Source organism: Danio aesculapii, chromosome 19 (genome assembly GCF_903798145.1).
Source record: "Danio aesculapii chromosome 19, fDanAes4.1, whole genome shotgun sequence".
Taxonomy (NCBI): domain Eukaryota; kingdom Metazoa; phylum Chordata; class Actinopteri; order Cypriniformes; family Danionidae; genus Danio; species Danio aesculapii.
Window position 1 is genome coordinate 35,323,823 of NC_079453.1, and position 25,806 is coordinate 35,349,628.

The 25,806-nt window shown below is 33.9% G+C and overlaps 1 protein-coding gene across 5 annotated transcripts in view; it reads right to left on the bottom strand.

Annotated features, from left to right (window-relative positions):
- Nucleotides 1-25,806, bottom strand: part of elmo1 (engulfment and cell motility 1 (ced-12 homolog, C. elegans)) — a 181,304-nt gene that overhangs the window by 136,958 nt on the left and 18,540 nt on the right. Inside the window, exon 1 of one of the 5 annotated variants that reach the window (XM_056479826.1) lies at nucleotides 2,510-2,529. The exons of the other annotated variants lie outside the window; for them this stretch is intronic. The gene's annotated coding sequence lies outside the window, so the exon portion shown is untranslated. Of the gene's footprint in view, nucleotides 1-2,509; nucleotides 2,530-25,806 lie in introns of those variants that run through there. 5 annotated transcript variants of the gene reach the window in all.

The window sequence follows — 25,806 nt, forward strand, 5'->3', positions numbered from 1 at the left end:
ATCAGGGGTCGCCATAGCGGAATGAACGTCAACTTATCCAGCATATGTCTAACACAGCGGATGCCCTTCCAGCTGCAACCCAGTACTGGGAAACACCCATACACTCTCACATTTACACACATACACTACAGCCATAGTTTATTTAATTAACCTATCCCGCATATCTTTGGACTGTGGGGGAAACTAGAGCAACCGGAGGAAATCCACGCCAACACGGGGAGAACATGCAAACTCCACACAGAAATGCTTACTGGCCCAGCCGAGGCTCAAACCAGTGACCTTCTTGCTGTGAGGTGACACCGTGCCACCCCGCTTTCTGATTTCACTTAAAATATTTTTAAAAGAAGGTCTCAAGAATTTGCAAAAGGCATGAGGGTGAGTAATTAATAACATGATTCACATGAACCGTTTTGAGGATGTTTTTGCTACTTTTCTGGACTTCAAACCAGCCTGGAACCTAAATGAAGGTCTCAAGAATTTGGAATGGCATGAGGGAGAGTAATTAATAACAATTTTATCATCTTGTAAATGGTGTGTACTTGCATTGCAGTGTTATTGGTTTATATGTAAACTGGGTTAACAAGTATTTTCAATAAGCATAATTTTGTGAATAGTTATTTTAACAAGGCCCGTATATTAGGCCTAGTTTTGAAATGGCTGTTTTTGGAGTACTTGAACAAGATACAGTCATGTCCAATAATTATCAAGATGCTTATGCCTTCGTGTGTCTTATGGATCAGAGAAGAATATTGCTTGATTGGAAATCAAGTAAACCACCTTTAGTTTCACTCTGGTTTCGTGATATGATGCTGTTTTTAAGATTGGAGAAAATTAAATACTCTCTTAGAGGATCCACTAAACGGTTTATACAGTATGGAATTCAATGATCTCATACTTTGGAAAAAGGCTTCACACTTCCCCCAAACTAAAACTAATAGGGAAATTAAAATGTCTATGCTTAAAAGGACAATGCAAGCAAACTCAATGGGCACTGATGTTAAATACTTCCTCACTGTACTATCAAAACTTTGTGACTATGTAAATATATAATTTCTTTAATCATTTTATTTTATTTTATTAATTAATTAATTAATTTTATTTTATTGTATTTATTTTTTTAATTTTTTATTTTTATTTCTTTGAAGGGGAGGCGGTTGTTCATGGGGGAAAAAATTTAACGAAAAAAAAAAAAAGTCTTGTCAAATGTTTGCATGTATTATTTCACCGTTCTTCTTTCAATAAAAACAATAATAATAAAAAACAAGGCCCTTTGATGACATCATGTATTGCAATAAAAAATAAACACACAGCATCAATGGATCTGCTCTTCAGTGTTTGGACTCTCAGTAGTGATTATTAAACCACACTGAACTGAGCTAAACTGAACTAAACTTAAACTTTATAAACTGAACTACACTATTTCAATTTACTATGATCTTTTATGTGAAGCTGCTTTGACACAACCTACATTGTAAAAGCGCTATACAAATAAAGGTGAATTGAATTGCATTGATCTTCATTCGCCTCATCTCTTAAAAAAAAATCAGAGAAACTCTAAGAAGAAACCAGCACAGCTGACCTAAAAGCGATGTTCTAGACCTGGTGGTCGAGAAGCCAGATGTCTCCTTAGAGATTCTATGTGTGACAGCGACGTGCTCCAATTAGCCCTTTCTTGTATTCGGTATCTAAACCCCTCGCCAGAAGCAAAGAGACCCCCTACACGCTGTGCTGCCTCTGACAAACCTGATTAAGTCACCCAATGCAGCCCTGGGAGTTGGTTTGCTGAAAGCAGACCACCTTTACACATGGAAACACTCTGCTCCGCATTTATTCAGGCTCATCTAACTTTGCAGATCCTTTTTGTTGCTTCCAAAGTGTTAAATGCCTTTGTTTTGAAGAAAATGTACCATTGCACGATCAATTAGAACAACAGTTGTTCGTCGCAGCTCCAGTAACACTGCATAAAGAGTTTTTCACAAAATCTTTATAATTAAATCAATGAGCCATTTAAAGATCTTTACAGATTCGCATTTAAAAAAAGCAACAATGCAGATGGAAAAGAGCACAAGCGCCCGTCTAAATGCTTCCACAGTAATTGTAATCATCTTTAATCTACATGAAAAACAAAATAACGGAGCTTTTAAAAGAGGACAGATGCTGCAAGATTATATAAGATGTATGTGCTTTTTAAAACCAGGGAAAATCAATTTGCAGCTATTCTGAAAATTCCAAGAACAATATGAAATCAAACAGCTCACTAAGACATTTTTCTGTGAATCAGATCAAATTCTGTCTCATTCCAGGGAGGATCACTTATAGCTATGAAGTTATCATCGACAGAATGACTAACGGCTAAACTTAACGCAGCGCTAGATGAGCGTTTGTGACTTCTTTATGGCAAAAGTGGCTTGTTTTCAGGTCGATGGCTAGACTAGCGTAAGAGGGTCTACAAAAAGACCCTTTGCAAGACAAGAGATGGAAATCGGGGGGGCTGGGTTCAATTACTCACTGCGTGACCTTCTGCTCACATGCTCTTCAGCGCTGTAGGAAACACTCCAAACAGGTCAGAGCCACCACAGCCAAAATACACCAGAGCACATTCCCTGACTGAGAGAAGGAAAAACACACAGAAATCTACCTGTAAACAGAAGAGTCTCTAGCAGCCCACATGCACTGCAAAATGAGCGTGTGTGAATATGACTAAGCAGCAGTGCAGCAAAAGGGCACCCAGTTCTGTAGAAACGAAGATATTTATACAGTGCTCAGCATAAATAAGTACACCGTCATTTTGAAAATGTTTTTTTTTTATCAATTTCTCAGTGAATACAGGTAATATGAAGTAGTCAACATTTCAAGTGGATCAAAAACTCAATGTTGTCCTAAACCTATTCATCAACAGCCATTCTTGCCTTAGGGCGATTTAAAGGGGTGGTCCAGAGTGTATTTTTAAGGTTTGGTTGTGTTTATAAGATGCATAGCAATGTGTGCTCATGCTTCATTTGTAAAGAGAGAGAGAGAAAAAAAAAAAACACATTATTTTTTTACTTTAATTATATATGCATATATAACACATTATTTTTTTACTTTAATTATATATGCATATATAACGCATTATTTTCTTACTTTAATTATATACAGCTACTCAGCTAACATAAAAAACGACTGTCATATTTCCTGGTTCCTCCGAAACCCTGTCCTCAAGAGGCTCTGATTGATCATCTAACATAATGCGCTGTGATTCGCAGATCAGCTCCACGTCACCAGGAAAAGTGTCACGCTGCTAATATCGCTAATCGTTTTAAATCGCTAAATTGCGCTGTGTAAATGCTGTCAGCCCTATCAGTTTGAGCCTGAATCAGTCAGAAAATGAAGAGTCTCTAAAATAACATCTGACAAGTGCCTTTCACATATATTCGGAATAAGCATGTGTAAGAAAAATGAAACGTTCTCATATCTTTTGCGGGTTTGTTAATTGAGATGCAGAACACATGGAAAGCAGCCACATAGAGAGACACTGCAGCGCTGGTGAAGAACTGGGAGAGATTCTGGAAGTTCTCCTTTGTAAAATGATAGAGCTATATGTTTTTTTATAATTGTCTGGAACATAACTAAAATTAAAGCAATGTAAGCACTTCTCTCTTTGTGTCGTGTCCTTTGGAAGCCCAAATACAGAAACAGCAGAAGCTCTGTGGAGATAGCAGCTTTTTGATTTTAGCTTTCTCTGTTATAACATTATAGCACCTCTGGCCATGCCCCTACGCTGCGCGGGGTGTATGCACATAACCTGAAGACATTTGTTTTGTAGTCCCCAAACTTTCATTCCCTGTAGGCTTTGCTAAGCTAACTCTGAAAAAGCCAACATCTCCCTTTGCATTGAACCTTGAGATGTTATTCATGTTCACACAGCTTCATTACACATCGACTAAAGTTTAGAATATGATATCGTAGTGGACCACCCCTTTAAACAATCTTTTTTGATCCACTTCAAATGTTGACTATTGTATTTTGGTGTATTTAAACTAAACAAATTTATTAAACAGATTTGATTATTCAAATATTATTTTAGTCACTGAACATTTAAAAATAGAAAGAGAATACCTTCAAATTCAAGATAAATATAGCAATTTCAACTAAATTTGATATATATTTTTATCTTGATTTTGTCTCTTTTGAATTTTTTTTTAAGACTCTTTTCACATTTCTGGGTTTCTCAGTAGCGGAAGTCGTCATAGCTGGGAAAACTTAAGGACGCAGTGAAAGAAAGAATACAACAAATAATTTTACAATCCTATTTGCTGAAATAATAAAAGAAAAACTCCACAATGATGTTATAAAGACTTTCAGAAAAAGGAAAAAAAGAGTGTGAGACTGATGACAGCAGCAAGAGGAGAGAATAACGTCAAATTTACTGTCCTGTCCCATAAACGCTGCATTAGAAACCCCTCACACAAGCGGTAATTTGTTTTTTTGTAGTTCGAAGCAAAGATTATGTAATACATACATAAATACACATAAATGTTCATATACGTTTTTTAAATAAAAATATTAAAATCCTTAAAGGATTTAAGATGCTAATGACCATTAAACACGTCATAACAGGTTTGTGAAAAGTGTCCAATTGGGTGTACTTTTTTTGTTAGATTAGCTCCAGAGTTGGCTCGGTAAAGACTAATCTAATGTATATGCACAAATGTAATATTGTAAATCGTTCATTTTCTTTTCAGTTTAGTCCGTTTATTCATCATGGTTTCCACAGCGTAATGAACCACCAACTTATCTAGCATACGTTTTACACAGCAGATGCCCTTCCAGCCGCAACCCAACACTGGGAAACACCCATACACTCTTGCATTCACACACATACACTACAGCCAATTTAGCTTATGCAATTCACCTATAGCGCATGTCTTTGGACTGTGGGGGAAACCCACGCCAACACAGGGAGAACATGCAAACTCCACACAGAAATGCCAACTGGTCCAGCCAGGGCTCGAACCAGCAAGTTTCTTGCTGTGAAGCGATCGTGCTACCCACTACCCACCAGAGATTTGTGAGGAGTGTACTCATACATTATATGCTGAGCACTGTATGCATACACACACATTTGATTTTCTTTCTGAGCCTGATAAATACACAATACACAAAACAAATACAGTGGACAACTTATTTAATTTTAAAACCTTAACTACAGAGAACAAAGACAACTGTAAGAAACATCAAGATCTTTTTCCCCCAAACAAAAAATGTATACATCTATGTGCAAAATATGGTGTCATAATTTATAACAGTATATTATAATTTATAACATATTTTAGATAATAAACTGTTCACTTATATTACATATAATCTTAATTATATATATGTGATTTACGTTACTTTCATTTGGAAGTGATAATGATCACATTATAAAAAGATTTTAATCGGCTTATACTAACATGGCCATAAATCATGCATTACTAATACAAACCAATTCATAAAAGAAAAGGTCACAAAAGGTCACAAAATCCCCAGCCCTGATCAGTTATCTCCACTGTTTTGAAAAAATGTATATAATAAAATGTAAATAAATTCAACGATATACAGCTAATGTTTATTTTACAATGTTTTTTTAGATGTTAAATGAAGAAGCTATAAAAGACTGTAAAATATCTGTGTACACCCAATCTTCTTCCAAAGTAAAAACAAACGCTTGCTTGCTATTTATGAATGCACTTCACTTACAGTATATAATCTCACAGTTCGCTACTGTCATTGAAATCTATGTATGCTATCATGTATAATTAAACTAAGCATCTTTTTATAGGATAATGACACACAATCTCATTAATAATTACACACCATCACATCACTGGTGGTTATTGCAGTTATTTGCCCTGTCAAATCTGTGACATCAACATTCAGATTTTGAAGATAGCTCAACATGAACCCATTTCTACAATAAAACACAAGTATAAACATTAAAATCTCAGAAAATATACTTTAGCATTTGCAATAACTGAGAGATGGAGTTAATAATGCATGTCTTTGTAATCTTTTTGAAAGCTGCATTTATTATATTTTAAATATAGATTTATTTATTTTTATTTATTTTTTGTGATTAATAAGTTGAATTTTCAGCATCATTACTGCGGTCTTTAGTGTCACATGATCCTTCAGAATTCGTTTATATGTACAGTATTTCTCCAAAAAACATTTTTATTATCAGTGTTAAAATTCGTAGTCAAGATTAATATTTTTGCAGAAATCATGAAACTTAAGAATTTTATTTAGTTAAAAAAAAGGAAGATATTTTAAATATTTGGTCATAGATGTCTTAGTCAACCATGGATCAATTGTAATGCAGCTTAACTGAAAAATGAATAAATGAATAAATAAAAATGATTTTAAAAAAATAAATTAAAAATTATGAATTTAAAAATAAAAATATCAAATGAATAAATAAAAAAATGAATAAATAATTAAGTAAATTATATAAATAAAAAAAATAATAATGAATTAAAAAATAAATAAAATAGAAACTATATCAAATAAATAAATAATAATAATAATAATATGAATAAATTAAATAATGAATAAAAAAATAATTAAATAAACAAAAAATAAAAAAATAAAATAAAAATAATAAAAATAATTAATAAAAAATAAAATATATTAAATAAACAAAATGTAAAATATAAATATAAAATATTTTATAAAATATAAAATAAACAATCAAACAAAAGTAGTGTATTTTTAATTAAAATATAAAACAATGCTAATCTATAAAACAGCATTGTTCCTTTACAAAGTACCAAATAACTGAGCAACTGAAACTTTTAAAAAAAGGAAATAAAAGTCATTATGAGCATCTCAAGAATCTATGATTATCATCTGAATAAACTGTAGGAAGTTGATTATCTTGTGGATTATGGTTTCTTCAAGAATTGCCTTCGAGCATGAACACCAACCACTTCTGCTAAGTCACTTTGTGCAGACGTGCCAATACACACAAACGCTAAAAATCAGCATGTTGACCAGCTCAAACCCCTTACACCACATCCCACAGACAGAACTGGAACATTTACAGACTCTTAAATCAACCCTCACCTCATTGCATTGAGTTCTCTGGATAAATTAAAAGTAATTAGGGACGGGATCAGAGAAATTCAAACAATTTCCCCTCCAAACATCCCCACGAGATCCTGGCCAGTGCAGCTTCTGGATCTGATAGAAATTTGTTCAACACAAAGGGAGCTTTAACAGGCATCCAACAGTCAAGACCGAGAAGAAGCAAAACATCAGCTTCTAACAACCAACAACACTCATATCCAGAGAGATGCACTGCACTGCAAATGAAGCACAAACACTAAACACCAAAGCCTCCCCTCTCTTTTTTATTAGCTTGCTAATGAAGCATTGCTTAAAAACATGCTAAGGTTTATGCATGTAGGGCAGGGGTGCCCAAAGTTTTTTTATGAAGGGCCAAAAATCAAGACTGACTGAGAGCTGTGGGCCGAAAGTACATTTAGCAAACTGTATTACGTTAAAGTTGTGATGGGTAATTTTCTAATTTATTTCATAATATTTTGAAAAATATTTTGAAAAAATTACTTTAACTGTATTTATTAATGCATTCTAACTTTTCGAAAATGCTTATTATTTTAGTGAACTTATTACAGTGAAACCATAAACAAAAATCCATTTGTAAAACAATGGAGTTCAATACACTAGTCATGCTGAACCTCCCTTTACCTTGATTTGCATGCAAATATCTTCTGCTTTGTCCCCTATTCGTTAAGTGACAGTATGTAAATAAAAAAAATAATAAAATAAAATCTTCATTTAGAACATTTACTTTCATTTTGCTTCTTTGTTGCTCAGCAATAAAGCTAACAAACAAAAGGTTACATTAAATTAGAAACGAGAAACTCAGTTAAAGGCATTTCTCAACCCTTCCCAATCATTTTCCCTCTGGCGGGTCAAATCAAAAGGATACAAAGGGCCAACTTTGGCACACGGGCCTTAGTTTGAGAATCTCAGATGTGGTGGGACTAAGATAAAAGTTTATTTACTGTATTTTTGTAAAATAAATAAAATAAATGATTTAATTAAAATAAAACAAAATAATAATTATTATAAATAATAATAATAATAATAATAATAATAAATGTAATATTTATTATATCATTAGACGCATGTTATAAACTACTTTGTCAAACTAAAATAAAAACGAATGAATCAAAACCTAAATTAATATATACAGTTAATTTTTGTTAGGTTTGTACTTAATTACATAAAATTATTTAGATATAGAATAAATTGAGATTTATTACATGCATACATATTTACTTATCTAATTCTGAACTGGTCTTTTATAATTTATTATAATTCATTATACACATGCCAACAAACCTGAAAATAAATAAATAAATAAATAAATAAATAAATCATTTTAAATTCTACATAAAAAATAAATAACTAAACAAACTAAATCAGGTTATAAAAACCACAACAAAATGCACTACTTTATGTTTGAAGTCAATAGAAATGAACTTTAATTCAAATATGCATATTTTTTCATAACAATAATAATAATAATAATAATAATAATGTAATAGTTATCATATTATTAGACATGTTATAAGCTACTTATCAAACTAAAATAAAAACCAATGAATTAATACCCAAATTAATATAAACGGTTAATTTCAGTTATGTTTGTACTTAATTAGACTAAATTATTTAGATATAGAATAAATTAGGATTACATACATGCATATTAACATAATTAATTCTGAACTGGTCTTGTATAATTTATTAGAATTCATTAAACACATGCCAACAAACCTGAAAATTCTACATTAAAAAAAAAAATATAACAAGCTAAATCAGAACAAAAATTAAGCACTACTTTAATATTTGAAGTCAATAGAAATTAACTTTAAATATAATTTTTTAAATTAAAATAATATTGATAATAGTAATAGTAGTAGTAGTAATAATAATAATAATAATAATAATAATAATAATTATTATTATTATTATTGTAATAGTAGTAAAAATAGTAATAATAACAATAGTGATAAATAATAATAATAATAATAATAATTTTAAAAATAAAATAAAATTACAACATACATGCATCAACAAATTATGTTTATATTTGTTTATATTATTATTATTATTATTATTATCATCATCAAGATTAAATAAACAATTATAAAATGCATAAAAAAATAAACAATTAAGACATTTCTGTAGCTGTTATTTGTTTTTTGTCTAGACAAATACTTCAAATTAATTTCTTTTATAAATAAGTAACCCACTACGACAACATTTTAATGTCCTTTCTCTCGACACTCATTTTAAATCTCTTATCATTTGCTATATTACTCTTTTGAAATAGCCACACAATAACATCAATAAAATGTCTTCAAATACATAAACATTGCTTTAATTCTATGAACAAAACTCAAAACATAAAAGCATGTCACATCGATGCAACCCATTTGAGCTTTTATAACCTTCCATAAATACATAAAAGAAATCTATACATGATCTGATCACTAAATGGGGAGGACGAGGAGCAACAGAGAACCAATCAATGAGCACATCATGAATGAGCTTTTCAGAAACAGCCAGAGCCGATGGGCGAATCCACTGACCTCTGCCTGCTGTAAACAACAAGCTGGAGTTTCTGACCGTTTGACACCAGCATTCACAAACTGCTCGTTTCTTTAAATCGTGGATTCAGATGAGGATGACCTGAGGTGCAAGTCTCTCCAGAGATAAAACAAAACAAAAAAATCCCTTTATTGAGCACTCTTCCAAGCGCTGATGAATGTTAAACATGGGGCGATGCTCTTAGCATGGAGTGGGATGGAGTGGGAAGCGTTGTACATAAACTGTTCTTTCAGAAATAGTGAGAGCTATAAAAAGTAGTGAATTACACAAACACGTGGGTTACGAAACGCACTCTTCAATGAAAAAAAAAACAAGCTGTGGTTTGGAGAACAGGAGAGCGTGTTTAACAATATCTTTCAGTAACAAAAGGCTAAATGGAAATGTATTTTGTGGTTCAACTGTGACATATTACATGTTATTTTATAAGTTTTAGATGTTATGTAACATGTAATACGTGTTATTTGTTTGTGTGTTACACATTATAAGAGTTACAGGTTTATTTGTTACGTTAGGTTACATTTTAGGTTACGTTCAGCCTGATCTCATGAGAAAACGCAAGTATTTTACATTTTGTCAGTTTAGTGGCTAATTAGTACGAATTCGTATGAGTTCAGTCGTATGAAATTGTATGATTTTAAAAAGGAGGCGTGGCACCTAACACCACCCCTAAACCCAACAGTCATTGGGGGATGAGCAAATCGTACTAAATTGTACGAATTAGATCGTACGAATTCGTACGAATTAGCCACTAAATCAAAAAGTTACGAATTGCCGTGAGATTGTGTTGGTTACGTTATATTATAGGTGTTAACTTCTATGTTTCGTGTGTCATTCATTACACATTTTGTGTTATGTGTGTCATGTTAGGCTTTATGTGTTATATGTTATGTTTAATGTTATCATCACATGATCTCTTATAACAAACCTTTTTTATTGCACATACTGGAATTTGTTCGGTAAAAGTGTTTCCATCATAGTTTATGATATGCATATATCAGAATAAAACCTGCTCATGACCAGGTCAGGTTCACAGAGTAAGTTACCACAGTATCTGACTCAGAGTTAAAGTTACCTCTCTTTCAGAAACAGGCTTGACTTACTCTGCTTTCTCGAGTTTGAACAACCTGACATTTTGAAATGGAAAAAACATACTCTGAGTTTTCACTTAACCTCCTTTCTGAAACAGGGCCCTTGTGTTATGTTATGGTTTATGTGTAATGTTATGTTATACATTTTATGTTTTACATTATGCTATATGTTAGATGCTAGGTTTTGTTTTATGTGTTATGCCATGTTATACATGTTATGGTTCATATGTGTATATGTTTCACGTGGTATTTGTTACATCTTATGTTTTGTACGATACATTGTTAGGTTATACATGTTATGCTTTATGTTAAGAAATAAATGTTATATTTTATGAGTTATGTTTTGTTTAATGTTATGTGTTATGCTACGCTGTATGTTATACAGGTTATGTATTGCGTTATCTTTTATTTGTTTTATATGTAATTCGTTATATGTCATGTTTTGTGTTATTTTTGTGTTATGTTTTATGCTATTTTACAGATGTTATGTTACATGTTTTGTTTTAACTGTTATGCTATGTTATGCATGTTATGTTTTATGCTATGTTACATGATTTGTTTTATGTGTTATGCTATGTTACGCATGTTATGTTTTATGTTATATGTTATCTTTTATACGTTTTATGTGTTATTCGTTATGCTTTGTGTTAAATGTTATGTTACATGTTTGGTTTGGTTTTATGTGTTATGCTATGTTATACATTTTATGGTTTATATTTTAGCTACATTTTAAGTGTTATTTTCTATATGCTATGTGTTGTGCTATACATTATGTTATGCTTTGTGTTACATGTTGTGTTATGTTTTATGTTATATAATAAATGTTATATTTTATGAGCTACATGTTTTGTTTTATATTGTGTTATGCTATGCTAAATGTTATACATGTTACTGTAGGTATTATTTGTTTATATTTTTTTATATTTTATATGTGATTCATTATACGTTATGTTTTGTGGGTGTTCTACATGTTATTTTATAAATGTTATGTTGTATGTGTCACATGTTTTGCTGTAGGTGTTATGCTAGGTTATATGTATTATATGTAATCTTTTATATGTTTTGTGTGTTATTTAATATGTTTTGAGTTATGTTATGTGTTATACACTGTGTTATGTTACGCTGTTATGTTTTACATGATGTTATACTTTATATTATGTTACATGTTTGGTTTTACGTTATGTTTTATGTCTTATGCTATGTTATACGTTATGTTTTATCTCATCTTTTATGTTCTGTGTTATTCGTTACGTTACGTGTTATGCATTGTGTCAAGTTATGCTCTGTGCAATGTTATGTTATACATGTTATGCTTATGTTTTTAAATGTTATCTTTTGTTTGTGTAACTTGTTATACATTGTGTTATATGTTATGTGGGTTATGTTGTTGTTTTATAAATTGTTATTTTTATGTGTTACGTTCTTGTTTTATGTAGAAAACAACTACTGCGTTATCAACTTAGCATTAGGAATCGCAAGAGAAGCTCATTATCTCTCATTATCCAGTTCATTTCCCAGACACAATATCTAAAATTAAACAATTGTGGAAGTAAAGCAAAACACTCGTTTCCAAATCAGTTTCAAATTAACTTGCAACAGAAAAGGGAAGTGGAAGAACTTGTTTCCTCTGGCACATAAATAAATGGGAGGATGGATCCACCACTGTCAACCCTTTCTATTCTCATCAGTAAATATTAAGAATTCCCTTTTCTACATATTATTCACTCCTAAAAATCCCCCAAAATGCACATGAAAACGATGCAACCAACCAGCAGCAGATAAAGATGAAATGAATGAAACATTGAAAATAATTTAGTCATGATTCGTTGATGAATTTGAGTTGATATGTGCAGAGCGAGAGTGACGGTTGAGGACGAACCCAATCCATAATGTGGAGAAAAGATGATATAGGACAGGTTTCAACTTGAACTTCATTCACATTGGAACTGCAACTAAAGTCGGTGTTTGTGTGCAGGTGTGCTGATGAAAAGGGCCGAGCAAACACAATGCTAGAGCTACAATACCTCAAGTTCACAAGAAAAAAACTACACCACCAGAAACCACGCTGCTCCAGCCTTCCATAAAACACTGAACTAAAAAGTGACACATTTACAGTTAAAGTCAGAATTATTAGCCCCATGAATTATTAGACCCACTGTTTATTTTTTACCCAATTACGGAAGGTTTTTTTCAACACATTTCTAAACATAATAGTTTAATAACTCATTTCTAATAACTGATTTATTTTATCTTTGCCATGATGACAGTAAATAATATTTGACTAGATATTTTTCAAGACACTTCTATACAGCTTAAAGTGACATTTAAAGGCTTAACTAGGTTAATTAGGTTAACTAGGCAGGTTAGGGTACTTGGGCAAGTATTTGTATAATGATGGTTTGTTTTGTAGTCAAATCGAAAAAAATAAATAGCTTAAAGGGCTAATAATTTTGACCTTAAATGGTTCATAAAATTTTTTTAAAAAATGCTTTTATCCTAGCTGAAATAAAACAAATAAGACTTTTTCCATAAGAAAAAATATTATCAGACATACTGTGAAAATTTCTTTGCTCTGTTAAACATCATTTGGGAAATATTTTAAAAAGAAAAAAAGAAAATTCAAAGGGGGGGCTAATAATTCTGACTACAACTATATATTATATTATATTATATTAAATATATATATATTATATTATATTATATTAAATATATATATATTATATTATATTATATATATATATATATATATATATATATATATATATATATATATATATATATATATATATATATATATATATATATAAAATATATATATATATAAAATAAAGAAAAAAAACAAGAACAAAAAGATTTGCTTATAAACTAGCCAGTGTCACTCAATAGTATGGGAGTAAGCAATTCTCTGCTAGGATCGTATAGCATTATATCTAGGTAATATTTAAAATGCAGCACAACTGATTAAGAAAAAAAATAATTTTCATCATATTAAACTATGACTTTTCCATAACATAGTAAAAGGATGGTTTAACATTACATCCAAATTTCCTATCATATGCATATATTATTTTTCAAAATTAGGATGCGTTTCTACTAAAGCATTTTTGTGTAGCTGAAAACAGTAAGAGCATAAAAAATAAATAAACAAACAGCGTACGCAGCGATCAAAACAGACCTCGATACACTGGCAGAATTCTAAAAATGTGGTGGTCTCATTTAAAACAGCTGAAAAAAATACACTTGGATCAGTAAAACATTTACTTGCTGCACTTGTTCAGCTTTATTGTTTTTTTTTTTATTTTGGTATACGACAAACCTCTCCAATCATTTAGTCTACTTAAACTTGCTCACATTTTATCCATTACAACTGTGCATTCAAATGTTCTGCAATCCAATTTACAACAGATATATTGAATTGAACTATTTTTTATACCCCAAAATCTAGTCACCCCATTTTATGTCCCAATTTGAACGGAAAGATTCTACGCTACTTCTTGCGCTTGTAATTCTATTTAATTCACAACTAATTAATGAATATTCAAGACATTATTTTGTGGAAGCGGGGGCAGTATCACACCAGCCCTAACATAACATCCATTTTCTGTCAAACCATTCACGTTGATCCACTAACCTGAGGTCTCACTAAGTTCAGATGTGTATATCAAACCAGTGACGCAGTGATTCAAACCTAAGAAGCATCTCTAAAAATAACTAGATTACTCTGCTCAGAGGATGAGCACAATCTGCTTCAAACAGCAACATAATATATACAGACACACACACACACACAGGACACGAGCAGTGATTTTAGGACACGGACACCAGCAGACGACTCAGAAAATAAACTTCAGTCAGAGTCCATTTCACACGGGATCATAACATAAACAATCAGTCATGCGACATCAAGATTAATGGCATCTGTCAGTTTGCTAATGGCGAGTTGGTGGTTTCCAGTCTCTCTGCTGGAGGGGACAGTAAATATGCATATTTGACATCTGCGCTCTGATACACATGCATACCGAGGGCTGGTATGAATGAGGCCAATTACTTGCATTCCCATTGAGATTCTACAGACCACTGACAACTAAAACCTGAAGATCCTGTTTCGTTTTGTCCACATATTCTATTCCAATTAAATTTAGCATGACAGAGATTTGTTTTCGACTCACACAAAGCTGATCCTCTCCAGTTTAGGTAATGGAAACATGTTCCTGCAGCGTCTCAATCAATTAAAACTTTATAAACAACAAATGAAAAAAAAAACATTCAGGGAGAGCTCATCTAGTCAAACAAGGCCTTTTATGACAACAAAATTAAAAATGTATGTGTTTCGCATGCAAATGGGCTTTCACTATGTCAGGCGGTCGATGTGAGTTGCTAAGGTATTAGTTGTGATTTTTAGCATCTTTTTAATCAATACCATTTCAAATACAAACGTTTCTGTTGAAAAACAAAAATAAAAAAAACATCTAAAAATCCAAAGTAAGTCCAAAAGCATTCGATCATTAAGACTTTCGCTATTAGACTGCAGACAGAAAGTTATGAAAGCAAAAAAAAAATTCCTGTATGTTTATTAATATTATGTGAATTTAAGTAGTTGTGCAAGACAAAAAAATTTAAATAAAAATCACAAGTGTCATTTTATCAAATATCAACATTCATTTACTCTCTTTTCGGATTAGTCCCTTTATTAATCAGAGGTCGCCACAGCAGAATGAACTGCCAACTTATCCAGCATATGTTTTACACAGCGGATGCCCTTCCAGCCACAATCCATCACTGGGAAACACCCATGCACACTCTTTCACACACAAACACTATGGCCAATTTAGCTTAACCAATTCACCTGTATCGAATTAAACACATAAATGCCAACTGACAAAACCAGGGCTCGAACCAGCGACCTTCTTGCTGTGGGGCGATCGTGCTACCCACTGTGCCACCATGACACCCCCAAATATCAACATGTGAGAGCAAATCACAAATACGATATTGATTTTACAGCTGAACAAACAAGATGTTAATACTCAGTGAGTAATATATAAGATACAAAATTGTTTTTGTTCTGTTTTGCCAATAAAAATGCTTCAAAAACTAATCTGGAGCAGAACATTTGTGCATCTCTAAGTAACATTGATCAGTTTCATTCAGGAATTAATGTGATTTTGAATTTTTTTTTTTTGAGTGATTTAATGATCCATTTAAACTAAATAAATATATAAAAACAGCTTGTTTGTTTTATTTCTACCTGAATCAATGGTTTTGAAAGAAGTGGTTGAATGAACGAGTCAATAAATCACTCAATTACACAGATTTTGGTTGCCACCTATTAGTGATTTGAGCGTCACATTTTTTTTTTATCGATAACAGGCCTAAACCAACAAATGTAATTTTATTTACATTAAATATTAAAACTTTTGTCAATAGCGATTTAAACACAGTGTGTGCATTCCATTATTTCTTGGACTGTCATGCCTTTGATAATAGTTGTGGATGCTTGAATGTAGGGATGGACCTAAATGAAAACCAAACATGCTTTTATAATATTTTTAAAAAAAAGTAATTATTAAAATGTAGTTTTGTAAGACTTTTTTAAATTTAATAATAACATAACATTAATAAAAAATAAAATTCCCACTTTTATTGACAGTGAACTAATATGCTTATTTCATGCATTTTAAAAAAAAACAAAAGCGAGGCAGTGGGAAGAAACCTGGAAGTACTATTGCAACAACATGCTGCGGACTACAAACCTCTAGCTGTTGCTGCGATTTCAAAGTGCAGATGTGCTGTTAACGTCATTTTAATATCATTCAGTTAAGTTTAATCAATTAAAAAGCATATTAGGCATCAAACAAAACGACAACCTCTTTAAGAGTAATACACTTAAGTGTCCTCCTAGGCTTCAGTTCATGGCACCAGGTAAACATCGTGGGGGCTTCCCTGCTTCAGCCTATATAAACCTGGTGAGCGATGAAACTATGCAGTCCTCTGTAGCACACCCTCAGGTTGTCTGTAATAGTGCTGTCATGGTTCTGAAATTTTTAAAACTTTAAAAATGCTCAACAGCTCTTTAATGTTAGCAGGAAATGGAAATTTTTTTTATTTACTTCAGTATCATATTAAGTCCCTTAACTTGACTGAAAATGAGGTCAGATATCCCTTTTTATTTTCACAATCCATTCAGAATGGACCTTCGGGTCCCTCGGAAAGGGGGAAATTATAAATTTGTGTCACTTTCTCCTTGCTGATAAGATATACAACCAGGTACATGACGTTTCTGTGTGACTCTTCTGTGCGATGCTTCCAGGTTTCTTCCCACCGCAGCCTCGCTTTCACCTTTAAAATGGTGGCCGCGTGAAATCAGTCCATTGAGTGAATTTTACCAGTGTTGCCATGACAGCACAGTAGCACTATTGCAAGCAGCAGAAACAAGAATACTATATAGAAATGTATCCATAGCCTTTTTATGCTCCTGTTTTAAGCCGTTTTCCCTTTTCAGCCAAAAACAAAACAAAACAAAATGGCATTTTCAGCTGGCAATTATCAGTGCATCCCAGTTGCTACGTCAAACTGTCCATTATAATTCTCCCTACTATAAACTTGTCCCAATACATGGAGCAGTAGTTCAACTGATATCCATTATTTTCACCATTTTCAACAGAACCAGTCACTTCAAAAACAATCAGCACACTTTTTCCTCAACAAGCCACACATTTTCCACATCAGTAGCACAAACATACAAAAGACAAGTTAAACTTTCATAGTTACAAGGGTTTGTTCAAAACACAACCATATATTAGCAACCGTAACAGCAATTCTTGCCTTTCCAAACACCACTAATAACACACATGTAGATCTAGCTGGGATAAAACTGCAAATCCAATCCAAGTCCTTCATGACAAAGCAAATTACATACTAAACCCACTGTAAGAGGTTACTTCTTACCCATTTTAAGCCTGCAATTGGAGTTCTTCAGCACTAAAAATATAGCGCAACAAGTCACCACAATTCCTGATGGGTTAATTTATCCTGAATTGAGACCTGCAAGAGGCTGGAACATTCCGTGATTGATTTGATGCTATTTTTGCGCGGCCCACTTCAAGGATCTGGTTCAAACGCATGGTCCATTTAAGTACAAGTATAGAAAAAATGAGAAACAAGAATCCCCAGCACAAAACTACAAGCCTTACCCGACAATTTGACAGAAATTTTCTGCTAATATCCCACCATTAGTGGAAAATATATCTTGAGAGCAATGAAAATAAACTCTCAGACTTACACAAACAAAAGTGTTTCAGGGTCAAATGCAATGCCTTGGATGGTTCACCCAAAAAAATGAAAATCCACAGCAAGTTTACTCGCCCTCAGGCCCTCCAAGATGTAGGTGAAGTAGGTTTTTTCTTTTCTTTTTTTTGCAGCTCACCCAAAAATGGAAATTTTCATCACTTACTCACCCTTCACTTGTTCCAAACCTATTTAGGTCTCTTTGTTCTTTTGAACACTAAATGCATTTTAAAAACGATGGAAAGCCGTAGCCCTCCATAGTGTTTTAGTGTAATACTTAGTGTAGTTTAATAACCTGTTTTAACACATTTTATTCTGTTTTTATATTATTATTATTTTTATATACTTGTCTCTTATTCCTGTTTATGTAAAGCACTTGGAATTGCCACCGTGTATGAAATGTGCCATATAAATAAACTTGCCTTGCCAATTCCTACCATGGTGGTCAATGTTATCAGGTTCCAACATTCTTCAAAATACCTTTTGTATTTAAAGGGCACCTATGATAAAAATCACCTTTTGTATGCTGTTTGGACAGAAGTGTGTAAGTATAGTGTGTCCACGGTCATAATGGGGTGATTTAAAGACAATAAATCTATTTTTTTTTTATTTCCTGATGTTAAAACAGGATCCAAATCCCTCCCATTTTGAGGCTGGGGATGTAGGAGAGCAATTTCTTGCCCACTTAACTGATTGACAGCCACGTATTAACATGTCTCCATAGTAATGCATATAATCATATCAACAAGACAGGATGTGCACAAAGCAACTGGGAATAAAAGATCTGTTCGGCTCTCTGTGATCAATAATCATCATCAAATGTGATCAAGAATAAGTTTCACAAGTTTAAAATGTTTTAAAACAATGCATGTTTTTAATGAATTACAGCGATATTACCATCTTTACTTTATCACCACAGCCGCTAGTCAGCACAATTATAAAAGGAGACGCTTCAATCCAGGGTTGTGGAAGTTAAATCAGGTTTATTTTGTACATTACCATAACGGATATCCATACAGCAGTGGTTATTAATGTGTGTCATGTCACATTTGCAGTGCAAAAACAGTGCAAAGCTAAACGTGCGCACTGTATGCGAGTGTCCCCGCTGTATGTGTGTGTATATGTGTGTATACTTTGGAACGACGTTGTGTGTTACTCATCATTGCAGAAAGGCTCGAATTACCTCCACAACACATACATCAAATAATCATTGGGAAAGTTCTTACTGTAGTATCTCACAAACGTTACGTGAGATCTGCTTCCATCATGTCTGTCTGTTGTCTGACGCAGTCGAGAGTGGAGATTCAGGCACACTCAGACAGGCACATGGGAACGGTGGGCGGGGAGAACTAGCATTAATGGCACAGGCAACAGAAACAGCCACATGGTGTCAAGAGCAGAAAATCCTAACATTCTAAAAGCTATAATAAATAATCTGATGGGTGTTTTAAGCTGAAACTTTACAGACACATTCTGGTGACACAAAAGACTTATCTTAAATCTTGAAAAAGGTGTAAAATAGGTGCCCTTTAAATTCTGATCGCCATTGACTTCCATGTTCATGAAAAAAATACTATGGACGTCAACATAAAGCATAAACGTTTTGGTGCTTTCTTTTTATAACAGCATCAAAAAAATGATCTCAGTCCACACACTATACAGCCTTAAACGCATGATACTTAACATTCACATTGACGGAGCATGCACGCGTTTTGCCAACATCTATCACCTCAGTTACCTGCATGAAGTTGGCAGCCCATAAAAAAAAGAATCCCCAAACCTATGCCATTCGTTTGTGCTGATTTGTGCCACTAAAACAAACATTTGTGCTGGTTGGATGTCTGAGATTCATTCATTCATTTTCCCTCGACTTAGTCCCAATATTCATCAGTGGTTGCCACAGTGGAATGAACCGGCAACTTATCCAGCATATGTTTTACATAGCGGATGCCCTTCCAGCTGCAACCCAGTACTGGGAAACATCCATACACACTCATTCACACACATACACTATGGAGAATTTAGTTCATTCAATTTACCTATACCGCATGTCTTTTGACTGTGGGGGAAACCGGAGCACCCGGAGGAAACCCACGCCAACATGAGGAGAACATGCAAACTCCACACAGAAATGTCAATTTGCCAAGCTGGGATGGTGACAAAGCTTTTTTTTTTTTTTGACCGTGTGACGTCACTTTCCACCCCATGTTGCTCAAATCATCCCAAATCAGCACAGTTAATTTGTGCTCAATTTGTTCTGGTGTATTTGCACCATTAAACCAAAGGCTGTATCAATTTCCTTCTTTTAGATATAACCAAAATGTTTTGGGAGCCGTGATGTCACTTTCCACCCCAGTTCTTCTAAATGGCACAAAACTGGACTCTTTCATTTGTGCTCGATTAAAGATAGCCTATCAAAAGATACCCAATCCTAGGAATTAACTATAGTGTAAATAATGTTCGGTTTCTTCCACAGAACACTTATTTTGCTTCATAATACCTCAAGATATTACCAGGATTCATGGGTATCAATTATGCATGTTTTTTTGTGCTGGAAGCTTGTGACTTGCATTTTATGAATCAGCACAGATCACAGTGCTGTTGAAAGATTAATCATGACCACTAGCATACAAAATAATAGTGTGTATTTCATGTTTATGTACCGTTGAGGACTAAATTATTACCTCCTGTGCAATATTTAGCCTTTTTCACATATTTCTCAAGTGATATTTTGTGAATTAAGAAAAAAAAAAAATCACAGTATTTCCTACAGAACATTTTCTTCTAGAGAAAGTCTTATTTGTTTCATTCAGTAGTCATGTCAAAGCAGTAACTAAATCAGCATACTATCATCTCAAAAACATTGCAAGGATTAGATGCTTTGTTTCCAGTGGGGACTTAGAGAAACTTGTTCAAGCTTTTATCAGCAGCAGGGTGGATTACTGTAATGGACTTCTCATTGGCCTTCCCAAAAATCAGTCAGACAGTTGCAGCTCATCCAGAACGCTGCTGCCAGGATTCTGACCAGAACCAGGAAATCAGAGCACATCACACCTGTCCTCGGGTCTTTACACTGGCTCCCAGTTACATTCAGAATAGATTTTAAAGTTTTACTGGTCTATAAATCCCTAAATGGCCTATAGGACCTCAATACACTACAGATATGATTACTGAATACAAACCTAAACCCGCAGCGTTCTGGATGAGCTGCAACTGTCTGACTGTCTTTTGGAAAGGCCAGTGAGAAGGCCGTTACAGTAATCCACCCTGCTGCTGATTAAAGCATGTACAAGTCCTCACTGGAAACAAAGCATCTGATACTTGCAATGTTTTTGAGATGATAGTATGCTCATTTACTAACTGCTTTGACATGACTATTCAAACTGAGATCTGACTCCAGAGTCATATTAGCCCCCTTAAGCAATTTTCTTTTCGATTGTCTACAGAACAAACCAGTGTTATACAATGACTTGCCTAATTAACCTACCTTTTCTAGTTAACCTAATGAATATAGTTAAGCCATTAAATTGCATTTAAGCTAAATGCTAATACCTTGAAAAAGATCTAGTAAAATATTAAGTACTGTCATCATGGCAAAGCAAAAAAAGATCAGTTCTTAGAAATTAGTTATTAAAACTATTATATTTAGAAGAGTGTTGAAAAAAAATCTTTTCTCCATTAAACAGAAATGAAAAAATACTTAAAGTACAAGATTAATCATTAAATAGCACTATTTAACATCCTACTTACAAAGTAAAAAAAGTAACCTACATCACGGATGACCCAAATTGGAGTAAACATCTTTTTGTTTTTTTAATTCAATATCCCAGTAACCTGTACAGTTCTGTAAAAGTCTCGCCTTTCTGAAGACCTGCAACTATCATTCACCAGCAGTAAACTTTAAGCTCCCAGACCAAGCATTACAGCATATGCGTAATTATCCCAAGCACTGTAATTTGCCCAATAATAGCGTGCAATGGAAACCCGGCGCACTGTAGGAGAGCTGGCATAGATGCTGGTCTGCAGGGACTTCTAACCTTCAAAGCATCTTCCCCATAGCGGGCAGCCGTTCTGCAGAGTCGCCAGCCTGTGCCCAAATCTGAGGTGCCAATGAACGGCTGTAGTTTAAATGATCCGCTCGGTGCCAGGCGAAAGGGAGGGGAACAAAGAGACACTGTGCTTTAAAACACACACACAGACACACAAAGACAGCTGTCCCAGACCCCCAGCTGTATGTGGTCTTTCACCAACCATCCCCCAATCAACCAAAACACAGCCATTTCCACTGTCCATTTTCAGGATCTTCTCCACGGTCAAACCGCCCTCGCTGGAAACGCCCATCGCAATGCCAGCCTTCATTATGCGTGTATGTGTGTGTGCCCACATGCGCTTTCATCTGTCGGCCTCAGCCTTGCTCTACCCATTCATTGGGATTTGCTTTGGGCTGTTATTCTACATGGTGGTAAAGATGACTTAACTCAGGACGTCCTTCAGCTGATGTGGATCTATTATTACAGGCATGAGAATGAATACCTTTTCCACCCCTTGTTGGTTTTAGAATAAAGAATATGGAGAATTTATTATAAAACTAGGAATCATGAAGTGCTAAACATTTTATGTGATTTCATGATGAAGATTTTACTTTTAAAATGTGCCTATTTATTTTATTTAAGTATTCTTTAAGGTTAAATGGTCTATTAAGAACTTATTTATTATTAATGCGCAACATTTTTATTATTACTTTAATTAATTATTAATTTAGGACGATTAACTGGTTTTGGTCAGACACCATATTGTCAATAAAACTTTTTTATTAAACCTTTCTTACATTACTCTTTTGTCAAGCAGCTATAAGGAGTTTAGTTTGCAATTTTAAGAACATTAAAAATATACACTATGGCCACTTTATTAGGTACACCTCACAAGTACCGGGTTGGACCTTCTTTTGCCTTCAGAACTGTCTTAATCCTTCGTGGCATAAAGTCAACAAGGTACTGGAAATATTCCTCAGAGATTTTGGTCCATATTGACATGATAGCATCACACAGTTGCAGCAGATTTGTCAGCTGCACAGCCATGATGCAAATCTCCCATTCCACCACATCCCAAAGACGCTCTATTGGATTGAGCTCTGGTTTCTGTGGTGGCCATTTGAGTACAGTGAACTCATAGTCGTGTTTAGGAAACCAGTCTGAGATTATTCATACTTTATGACATGGTGCGTTATCCTGCTGGAAGTAGCCATCAGAAGATACGCTGTGGTCATAAAGGGATGGACATGGTCAGCAACAATACTCAGCTTGGCTGTGGCGTTAACACGATGCTCAATTGGTACTAATGGGGCCCAAAGTGTGCCAAGAAAATATCCCCCACACCATTACACCATCACCACCAAACTGGACGGTTGAGACAAGGAAGGATGGATCCATGCTTTCATGGTGTTGACACCAAATTCTGACCCTATCATCTGAATGTCACAGCAGAAATCCAGACTAATCAGACCAGGCAATTTGTTTCCAATCTTCTATTGTCTAGTATTTGTGAGCCTGTGCGTATTGTAGCCTCAGTTTCCAGTTCTTAGGTGACAGGAGTGGCACATGGTGTGGTCTTCTGCTGCTGTAGCCCATCCACCTCAAGGTTTGACGTGTTGTTTGATGTGAATATTCTCTCTTTTTCAGACCATTCATGAAAATCCCAGTAGATCAGCAGTTTCTAAAATACTCAGACCAGCCCGTCTGGCACCAACAACCATGCTACGTTTAAATCACCTTTCTTTCCCATTCTGATATTCGGTTTGAACTGCAGCAGATCATCTAGACCAGGGGTGTCCAAACTCGGTCCTGGAGGGCCAGTGTCCTGCAGATTTTAGCTCCAACTTGCCTCAACACACCTGCACGGATGTTTCTAGAAAGCCTAGTAAGTGCTTGATTAGCTAGCCCAGGTGTGTCTGATTGGGGTTGGAACTAAACTTTGCAGGACACCGGCCCTCCAGGACCAAGCTTGGACATGCCTGATCTAGACCATGTCTACATGCCTAAATGCATTGAGTAGCTGCCCTGTGATTGGCTGATTAGAAATTTGTGCTAATGATAACTGTTCAACTGTTAAATAAATGTTAAACTGCAAAGGTTTTCTGCACCCCAAAAAATAAGTTCTGACTTATTTTTTTATTATTATTATAGTTTTATGTAATTTAAATGAAGCTTAAATAAAAACAAAAACAACAGTAAATCCCATAAAATGTAAAATATTAGATGAAATTCTTAAAATTAATAACAAAAACTGCTTTCTTTGCAAATGACTGAAATAGACAAGATTTAATTAGAAGCTCTAAAATTATTACAACTAAAATAGAACCAAATAAAAATATATTCTTTTACAATATTGTTTCATTTGTAAGCTTTGTTGTTCATTTGTTGTAGTTTACCTAACCAATGATTAAAAATAATCAAATTATGAACTAACATCTTTCTTTACCAAACATTACGATCAAAAATTACTAAATACTGTAACCAATGGATGGCCTATGATTAGTTAATAGGTAGGTAATGCAACTAACATTAATCAAATATTATTGATTAAATATTTTAAAAAGGCGTACAAAAGCACAAATGCAAAAATATAAAAACAAATTGAAAAAATTAAAACTCAAAGCATGATTAAATAGTTTTAGAAGGCTAAAATAACAGCAAAAAAAGTATTAAAGTTATTTAAATATTTTAATAATTACTATAATAATACATAAATATGATGTTTAAAATAAGAGGTTATATGGTCAACTTAAAAAAATCCATACAGGGTTTAATAATAAACTGATGCTAAATAAATAAATAAATTGATGCTAAATTTGAAAGATCTTTTAAATTGCTGTATGAATAAAAATTTTCCTTCATTTTTGAATAAACCTACCAATCTGACAGCAAAAGCTGTTATTGTGACACATCCTGACACTTTCATCTTGAAAGTGAAATGTGGTGTTGCAAAATGACCTTCTTCTGTCTGCCACTGTTGTCAAAAATACTCTGTTATTACACAATAGTTCATATTAAACGCATGACATCAGCGCTAAACAGCGTCCTGCTCTGGCCATAGAGAGAGCAATTAGAACCCTCTTAAATGTGATTATGATGCAATCAGACATCAAACAGGAAAAATAATACACTCATCTGTGAAAAAAAAAAACACTGTTTGTCCGTTATAGCAGGAAATAGACGTGCACAGGAAATGCCTCACCTGACTGTGTTCACGTTTCCTCTCTGCTGAGCACAGATGAGGAGGCTTTTCTTTCTCTAAAAACAGTGGCTTTCACATGAAGCTAGTTTAATTTAGAAGCACTCACAGTGGGCTCTACTACTGTCATACACATGTAACCTGGTTTAAAGCTGAGAATTATCTAAAAGCAATCCAACCAGGTATACTTCATGTCAAAGAAACAAAATAAAATAGAAAAAAAAATAAAGAAGGTTGCTGATTCGAGCCTCGGTTAGATCAGATGGCATTTCTGTGTGGAGTTGGCATGTTCTCCCCGTGTTATCCTCCGGGTGCTCCGGTTTCCCCCACAATCCAAAGACATGTGGTATAGATGAATTGGGTAGGCTAAATTGTCCATAGTGAATGTGTGTGAATGAGAATGTATGGGTGTTTCCCATTGATGGGTTGCAGCTGAAAGGGCATCCACTGCGTAAAACCTGCCAGATAAGTTGGCGGTTCATTCCGCTGTAGCGACCCCTGATTAATAAAGGGACTAAGCCAAAAAGAAAATGAATTG